Source organism: Teleopsis dalmanni, chromosome 1 (genome assembly GCF_002237135.1).
Source record: "Teleopsis dalmanni isolate 2A chromosome 1, ASM223713v2, whole genome shotgun sequence".
In the NCBI taxonomy this organism is placed as follows: domain Eukaryota; kingdom Metazoa; phylum Arthropoda; class Insecta; order Diptera; family Diopsidae; genus Teleopsis; species Teleopsis dalmanni.
The window spans coordinates 27,066,570-27,076,588 of record NC_051846.1 but is presented as its reverse complement, the minus strand read 5'-3'; the positions used below and the strand labels follow the sequence as shown (position 1 = coordinate 27,076,588).

General features: G+C 29.1%; 1 protein-coding gene across 1 annotated transcript in view; it reads right to left on the bottom strand.

Annotated features, from left to right (window-relative positions):
• LOC119673288 (lipase member I-like) overlaps window positions 1–10,019 on the bottom strand; it is a gene marked incomplete in the record, with an annotated part of 638,721 nt that overhangs the window by 251,642 nt on the left and 377,060 nt on the right.

The window sequence follows — 10,019 nt, the reverse complement described above, 5'->3', positions numbered from 1 at the left end:
AACCTTTAAATATTTGAAATTGAATTTTGGTTTTCAATCTCAATAAATGCACAGCCAACTGGGTCGCCACAAAGCTATAGAGATTTTCGTAATGTGACCTGCGATTCGTGGTACTGCTTACTGTATAATATAGCAGAATCCGCTCCATAAACTAAAGAAAACCTTTAGTTCTAATCCAAATTTACATTAAGATTAATCTCTAATGATCAGATCTGGTAAATATCAACTAATTTCATCAATTTAAACCATGGCGATTACCGTAGTGTGACCTGTAAGTCGGGGCAGTATCTCGGTGTTATAAAACATTTGGTGACATTTGGTGATTATGAGAAAGCTCTACTATAATATAACTGTATAATACAAGGTGAGATGAAAAAACTGCAACCAACTTCAGACTGCTGTCATTTCTAAACCGCTCGTCCCACAGCTGTCAGATTTATTCTAGTGACAGCTCATTATATTGTTTACAAGCGCACAAAAGCATTTTGGTGGGAATTTTTCAAAAAAAAAGTTATTTGTGATGGAATTCAAGCGTGATAGTGTGATTGCTTTGCATTTGGCTGGAAAACCACAAGTGGCTATCGTTAGAGCCCTCCAGCATTTAGAAGTGAATAAATGTTTTGTGTCTCGTACCATCGCTCGTTACCATGATACTGGTAGCGTAGCCCGACGTCAAGGAAGTGGACGAAAAAAAACAGCAACATCGGCAGAAATGGTTCGAAAAGTGAAAAAGCGAATTGAACGAAATCCGCGTCGCAGTGGACGAAAAATGGCTCGTGAGCTGAACATATCGCAATATGCCATTCGGCAAATATTGAAAAATGAGCTTGGACTAAAGCCATTCAAGTTCCAAAAAGTGCAAGATCTTACTGATGCGCAAAAAAAAGTTAGACTCGAAAAAGCTAAAGAGTTGTTTCGCTTGGCCGAAAGTGGTGAACTGCCGAATTTGGTTTTCTCCGATGAGAAACCATTCGTTATCCAGCAGTTTGTAAACAAACAAAATGATCGTGTTTACTTGCCAGAGAGGTCAGCTGAAAATTTGCAACTTCGGTTGGCCATCACAACTCAAAAGCCGGCCATGGTGATGGTGTGGGCCGCCATAACAGCCGATGGTCGCTCGCCGCTCGTATTCATCGACCGTGGTGTCAAATTAAATGCGCAAATCTATCGCGAAAATATTTTGGAGGGAGTTCTGAAGCCCTGGGCACGCAAACATTTCGGCCGCAGACCTTGGACATTCCAACAGGACTCAGCACCATCGCACTCAGCACGCGCCATCCAAGAATGGTTAAGAAATGAGGTTCCTCGCTTCATTTCCACCGCACAATGGCCACCAAAATCTCCGGATGCCAATCCGTTGGACTATTGTGCCTGGGGTATTTTGGAAAGCAAGGTTGGAACTAAAAAATACCAAAGTGTCGATCATCTCAAGCAAGCGCTTCGCCGAGAATGGGACAAAATACCGCAGAGCCACTTTCGGGCCAAAGGTGGCCAATTCGAACAAATCTAAACCGATTCTCAAATTTGATGTTATTTCCGACATTTTTTGCTTTCATTCAATAAAATTTAAAAAAAATGAAAAAATTATGGCGTTTTACTTTGTTGCAGTTTTTTCATCTCACCTTGTATGTTGTTATAGCATAGTATGCTTCAATTTATCTGGTATCAATTTTGAGGTTATTAATCAGGGAAATACCCAAAAACCATTACCCTCATCCAGCATGACAACACAGTTTTTTCCTTCTTAGGAACCTTTTCAGTCTGTTTAATAAATGTTTGATCATTTGTATGTTTCAGAGGTATGTGTATACCTTTGCATATACCTTGTTTTGCTTTATCTTTTTTAATAGAAATCTTTAAAATTTGAAACCATTGCGTTTTTCGGCCAACTTTCTAACCGAAGCAACCATGCCCACGCGTAGCAAGATTTATTATATGTAAATCTAAAATTAATATTTATTTAAACCAATTAAAGGAAGTGTTTATAATCTCTGTAAATTTTCTGACTTTTATTTAAAGGTAATATCATAGAATTGTTACAAGTTGTCGATATTTTTGTCAGTAGTGACAGTGTAGAACGATTACCTGATTTTTATGTGTGATTCATATTTCATCAATAATGGCGAGTCTATGTAGAACCAATTTTTTTTTCTTAAAACTTTCTATCACAATGTTATTATATTATCTGATTAATAAAGCTTTTGTATTTTATGGGCAAAATAATCAAAATAATTGTATACCTTGCAAACAGCTTTTCATGTCTTCAACTTTTACGTCTGCAATTTATATTATGAGCAAGTTCACAAAAGGTAACTGAAACGTCTTTAGTATCAGGCCCCCTCGACTTTCTTTTTTGATAGTCACCTAAAACTATTTTACGCATTTCATACATATTTTTGTTATTTGTGGTCAGTTTTTGATTGTTCGTAGTTTTTGAAAGGTTATCCTAAACTATATTGATGTGATTATTACTGATTATCATCCACTCACTTTTTGTTGTTGCAAAAAATTACTTATAAACTCACTATGCTTTATCTAATACGAATTTAATTTGTAAAGGGCTATTAATTTAATCGAGGTCTAATAATTGTTTATTTCCATTTTAATTATTACGTGAAGTCGGCCGTTGAAACAAATTGTTATAAATAATTTCACAAGTAAAATCTACTGCTATTTTTCTGGGTTGCATTTTAAATCTTTGCATATTTAAAGCATTTATGTTAAATATTCATATAATAACAGTTATTTTTGCATTTTCTTTTCCGGAACAAATTTAAGTACGACTTAGTATTATCCTGCAACCCTCATTTTTCAATAGAGATTTTAAAATTTCTCCATTTTAAGTACATAGTACTTTCTCATTTATACAAATTTACTGCACTTATCTGATTTGCTAAATCCTTTTTCTTTACTTTATTTCCCACCAGGACAATAAATTGCATTAAGCAACCAAAAAAATAAAAAAAAAAAATTAAATAAAAAAAGATAAAAAAAAAGAATTTTAAAAAAAACTTTTCTATTCCTCTTTGTAATGCAATTTTGTGGTTCACCAGTTTTCTATGGCATTAAATGATCCTTTTTACTGCATACACTTTTTAAACGAAAACTTTGTCTATCTTAAAGTAGAAAAAGTTCCAAACTTTGTTGAATATTTTATCACTAATAATCGTTTACAGATACGTCTTAGCAGACAATGTTTATGTCTGAAATACATTTTCAGAGCTTACTCCTTGGCAGCAGATAACTCGTATGCTTTCCAAAGTAACAGTAATCATCATTTTTTAAATGCTCAGTGTGTATATATCCTGTATCTCCTGTAATCGTACATTTAAACTGGTAACACATTTTAAAAATTAACAGAAATTGCCAAACACAAAAACACAAAAACCGGAGGAAAAAAAAAACAAAAACTGTAAAAACACAAGATAGGAGATACAAGATACAAAATTTATCTGCGGTATAAACAAAATTCAGGCATGCGTTACAGCTGTCAATATATGAGGCATTTAAGGCTTATTGTATTTGGCAAAAGTTTGTGTTTCAATTTAAAACGCTGCTCAAGGATACATTAAATAAATTATGACCTGTAAAGAAACATATCCTGTAGCTGAACTTTATGGTGCGTTTGTTTGATGAGCTTCGGCTTAAGTATGAGCCGGAATGGGCTTTGCCATTTTACAGTTCGCTCTATTATTCATTGTAAATTTTAATGAGTTGTTTTGACTTTACGACAATTTAAATTTGATGAATTGGCTTTTACATTTAACGTCATTTTTTTTAATGTTTATGTGATTATTTTTTTTAATGAGTAATGACACAAGGATTTTGTTGCCATGTATGAGAATAACAACTGCAGTCCACACGTAGTGTACAGTCCACACGTAGTGTACAGTCCACACGTAGTGTACAGTCCACACCAAAATTTTCAATTTTGAAATGTAAAAATAATTTAATTTTTTGAAATTAAAATTATAAAAATAAAAATTTATATTTTTCTTTTCTTTTTAGATTTGAAAGTTTTTAGTGTTAATATGTAAAATATCTTAAACCAAAGAAAAATGCCAATCAAGTCACAAGCGTGTAAAAAACTTAATAAAAATAGCATTTTTAGTTTTAAGCGCACAAATGAATTTTTAATAATTCAACGCTTTATCAAAAGTACTTCGGCAATTGTGTGATAATAAATTTATTTAAAAAAAAAATAAAAAGCACATACTCGCTACAATTTATGTACATAAATCAAATGCACAAATTTACAAATATTCAATATCCAATAAAAGTATTATAGCATTAATCTTACACTTTACTCGTATACTCGTCTCAACTTAATCGTTTTTTTTTTTCAAATTGTGATAAATAAATGTCATACAATAGTAGTGCGAGTGAAATTGTATACAATTACCGCTCACAATAATTTTTGTCTATAGTCTGTAAGTTGTTATATAAAACGGTGCTCCTGACAACAATAATTGCGGCAACTGAAAAGATACAAAAATTGTATCTTTACACAATACAAAAAAAAAACAAAAATACATACAATAATATAATCAACCATCAGCGCGTACCCAGTAAAGCACAAGTTACGCTGATGATGGGATATATCATGGGGTGTGCTTGTTTCAAAGGTAATAATATATTCTCAAATGAATTAATAAAGTATATGTATTAAATTTAAGCTTTTTAAAAAAAATTGTAGTAGAATTATGTAAAATTGTATTTAATATAATATAAGCACAATACTTACTGCTTGAAGTTAATAATTAAAATGATAATATTAATGATAACATTAAATATCTTCTGTGTTATATACGGAGTGATGGCCAAAAAATCAGTCGTCGAGGGAATTAACACGAATACATTGGAATCCAATATCTCGCAGGAAGAACGGCGTTTCCTAAGTGGAGCAAGTACTATCTTAGCTCAATTGAGATCAGGGTATAGCAAAATAAAAGAGTTTGTCATAACTTTCATCACACAAACTTTCATCCAATTGACATTTGAACCCACAGTCTTAAAGTGGCTAGGTATCTCCGTCTAGTCCCAGATTGAGTTCACTTAAAATTCCCACCCACCCTTTATACACGCCTCCTTCTTAAACTCTTCAAACTCTTTAATCGCAACAGACTAAATAGCTCGTTTTTCTGGAACAAGTACCAGTTATGCAAATTTGCCCTCAAAATTATTTCCGATATTAAAGACATATAACTTATTTCTAGCATTATGGATTAACCAATCAATTAGAAGTTGAATATAGCAAATTAATATATAGCAAAGAAATTATAGTTAATATAGCAAATCAGTAAAAAGTAGCATTACAAAGTTATAGAACACGGGATAAATGCTTTATAAGGTGTCAATCTCTTCGTTATGAAACCTAAAAGTTCCATTAAAATAACTTCAAAGTTTGGTGGCCTGCAGTCCTCTGTTAGAATACCTATATCAATTCTTAAAATATTCTTACTGAATTACATATATGCGCTAAACGTTGTATGTTAGGTAGAAAGTCTCTATCAAGTCGAATGGTAGAATGTCCCAGTATAATTTTCTTTGTTTATCCTCTTATTTTTAAATGGGTGAGAAGAAATGTTCTCTTCTCCAGCCACAGAATAGTTCCACAAACTGCAAAGCTAACTCTTTTTTGGCTAATTTTTCTGCAATTTTCTTGCTGGAAAGTCTAACGCAACCCAAAACACATTGAATCCTTATCTGATTGTTTTGGCGAGTTTTTAAAGACACTCCATTTATCATTGGTCTTAATGTCACCTGATGAGAATTGAGAGCCTTAATTGCTGTCAGGTTCAGTTAGAATTGCTATTCTATAGTTTTGATAGTAACGTCTAATTGTAAAATATACACATCTGTCTATGTTAGCACATAAATTTCTGCATTTCCCAAGCTATATGCATTTCATAAATTGTTCAATTTTCAGCAACGTAAGTTATAGTTGGCTTTACGAAATTTTATTGGTTTATTGGTGAGCTATTAGCTATTAGGGTTTAACTATTAGGGTTTGTCCATGCATGTTTTCTTTCGTATTACTGATATTTTAAACAAACAGAGGTAAGCACAAAAACTACAAATTTATACCAGTGGATGAATTATTTCCATTGGCTATGCTTTCTCACGAAAGCGAGGCTTGTCTGGACACCTGTGCACTAAAGTGCATTAAAATATTTCAGAAGCTGCTTGCACCTTGGTGTTATAGCTTGTATAATGTTAAAAAAAACCCTTTTTATATCAGGCACAATTTTTATAAAATAACTCAGGTCAACTATACTATGTAGAATTTTAAATTCATAAGTTTTGATATCACATTTCATTCATTTTTTTTTTCTTAGGTAATAATAAAATTATATTTTTATTATATTCTTATATAGCTCTAGAATATTAGCTGAATTTAATTTTCAATGTAAGAAACAACTTATTTCTCTGCTGATTTTTGAACAATTTTTTATATAAGTAGCTTCTATAAATTTATTAAAATTAAATCTAAAGAAACATAAGCAACAATTTTCATGCTCATAATGTGCAATTTGTCTTAATCATATACAATCTCTAACTGAGTTGTTCCCTTACTGCATTCACTTATATGCTACAGAAGTTGAAATTTTGTATTTCAACGTATTTCATAATATCTTTTAGAACTTTTGCGGATATAAAACTGCAACTCGCAGATGTGTCCAGCTGTTTTATGTCTATTAAATTATGATTTGAAAGCTGCTTTAAACAGATTTCATATAAAGAATTTGTAGACATAAATTTTTATAGAAATTTATTTCTTGAACTTAGCGATGTGGATACTAGCAATATTTTCTCCGATTATACCAACCAGCAAATTTGAATTATTTATTTATAATTGACAATGTCCATTAGGGTTTAGTTTAAAATTGCAATGAATAACTTAGCCTTGACATTTCCATAATATGGAATAGTTTTTTTTTTTTTAATATTTTTTTAAACCATATGATATTGGAATGATATGAAGACAATAGTACCTTAATTTTAACTTAAGAAAACATAACAAATTTTAAAATACTACTGATTAAGTGATAATAAAAATCTTTTTAAAAATTTCCTTTTTTTTTATTTATAAATACAATATTTTCCAATTTAAGTTATTTCGAAATATAAATTTTTATATTTCTAATAGAAAATAAACTAAAGGATTTTGTTTCATGTTACCCACTTGTCGTGAAAAAACTGCCTTCTACGTTTGTATTAAAAAATGCATATGTACTATATTATATACTATCTGTACTTAGTATAAATCCAACCTCTGTGGGGCATCAAAAACCACTTTCGCACGCATAAAATTAACCGCATTTATACTCACAACTAGCGGCAAAAGTAACAAGTACAAAATTGTGTTGCATATTTTACGGCGCTCGCCGCAAAGCAGGTTTTTTTTACATAAACACAGGCACTCACTCTACCTTGCGGTAAGAGTACAAGTGTTTGTTGTTGTTTATATATCTTATGTTAAATATAACATATGAATATGGTATGTATGTAAAAAGTATGAAATTTAGATAGAGTATAGGAGAAGAGTATTCAATTTAATTTTAATTGTGCAACCATATGTGAATTTTAACAAAATTTTTCTTTGGTCTCGCGGACTTCAAAAATTTCTTACGCTAATATGTCTTTATTTTTAACAATATAATATAAAAGTAAAACTGTTAATCTTAAGCATGACAATAATAAATAATGAAATTGAATCTTAAATAAAAACAAATCATTGAAGCAGAAGTTATTATTTTATCTCTAAAGTTATTTATATTAAAACAATGATTAATAAGTACACGGATATTTTTTAATAAAAAAATTAATCAGTATTAAAACCCCAATATTATTATTAATATTTAAAGTCTTTATAATGAAAAAAACTTTTTAAAACTTAGGCGCGGATTCGAATAGCAAAGAAAAGACATGGACAAAAATTTATTTAATTTATTGAAATTTTTGTCCCTGTCATTTCTTTGATATTTGAACCCGTTTGTATATTATTATTAATATTTATTATTGATTCAAAGAAATTCGCACAGCATTTACAAAATTTTAGAAAATTTTAATTAATTAGCTGTGTCAGAGAGTTTAAAATATTTTTAATATAATTTTTAATATAATTTTTAATATAATTTTATTTTTAATATAATTTTATTTTTAATATAATTTTTATAAGCAAAGCTTATAATACTCCTCTGTATTCAAATCATAATCTTTTTAAACCCATTTTGTCTAACTCAATTTATTTTGTGTATAATTTTATTTATATTTATTTATATTTGTATTTATATTTATTTACATTTGTATATTTATTTATTTTGTATACGAATTTGAAAAAATATATTCTTCCGTTTTTCAAAAATTATCTATTTAAGTACAAAATCCTTTTTACCGTCTTTATATAAGTTAGGTATACAAATTGTTTTACATGATTTTGATTTATAATAATCGTTTTATATCAATTCATATAAATTTATTCCTTTATCTTCATCGCTATCTAATTTATAGTCCTTCAAACTGATTTAATTAAATTCTTTTACTTTAATTAGTTGTAAGTTTATGTATAAAGATCTTAATTATCATTTTTTACATATTTTAATTGAATACTTATAGAAAAAAAAATGAAATACGTTTTTGTACTGTGCTTGTTTTTATATTTCCTTTTTAAAAACATTTCCGTAATCTTAATTAAAATATTATTTAAATAAACAATTTTATTTCCCCCTAGAAATATGCAATTACATTGCTTCCACATCCCCTTTTTAATTTTAAATTGTTTCACATTAATTCTTATATATTTATGATATAATTTTAAACTGTTAGAAGAGGAGAGAGTAAAAAGAGCACTTCAAAGCCTCTTTTGTTTTGAAAATTTTTCTTTATCAGTTATGTTAATAAAAACTTTCAATATAACAAAATTTAAAATACTTTTCAGTTGAATGTAGCATACCTACATAGCATCATTCGGTATGCTATGTGTTCCCTATATTTTATTTTGCAGTTTTTAATGCAATTTTTTCAATTACTTGTGTGAATTTTATTTCCTCAAGATTGTATATGTAAGTATACATATATATATATTTCACTGCATAATTTTGTGCGTCATCTTTCTCTTAAAGTCAGTAACATCCTCAAGGCAATTCCCTCAACCTGATTTCTATACACTATCTTGCTATAGCTGTAACAGAGCAAGTAATAAAAACACATATTCAACGCATTAAGTTTACGACATTTAAAGTAGCCCCGATCGTTCTACGTAAATATACGAGTGTAAGGTGGTAGGATTTTAGGCGTTACAATGCTATACATATTCTTTTTCGTTTTGTAATATTATACATATTTTTCTTTTTCATAAAAATTTACGCTTCGTTACTTGTAACTAGCCTTATATAAACTTAAAGCTTCTTGTAAGTTATTTTTTTATATTTTTTTTTAAGAGTAAATATTTAAATTTATGCTAAATGTGTTTGGTTGCTTTGTTGTGTAACGAAGTAGTGTGGTTGCTTAGTTCATTGCATAGTTTTAGGCGGAGATTTTATCATATTTTTTTGTGTAATACACTGTTTGGGGATTTTCAAGCAGTAAAGCCATGATTTGAGTTGAAATTTTTTATAAAATATTTTTTTTAGTGCTTTGGTTTTTATGATTTAGTTTCATTTTTGTTCGAAATCCCTTAAGATTGTTACTTTTACTTATTTAAACCGAATTTTTAATTGAATTTGTGTGTTTAGCATTAAAATGCAAACTATTTAAACTGACTTGAATTTAATCAACAATTTTTATTTTTTATTTTATTTTTTGTTATTTAATTTTGCTTTATGAATAAATATGAACTGTTATTTTATACTTTTTATATATGTGTTTCGGCTAAAATATGCTTTTCAGCTTTAATTTTAATTTATTTTATACTATAAATTTATAATACTTTTGAATATAATTTATTGTTCTTAAATTTATACTAAATTAATAGTATATTATTTATCGTGCTCTTAAACTGTTCAATGCAATTGACA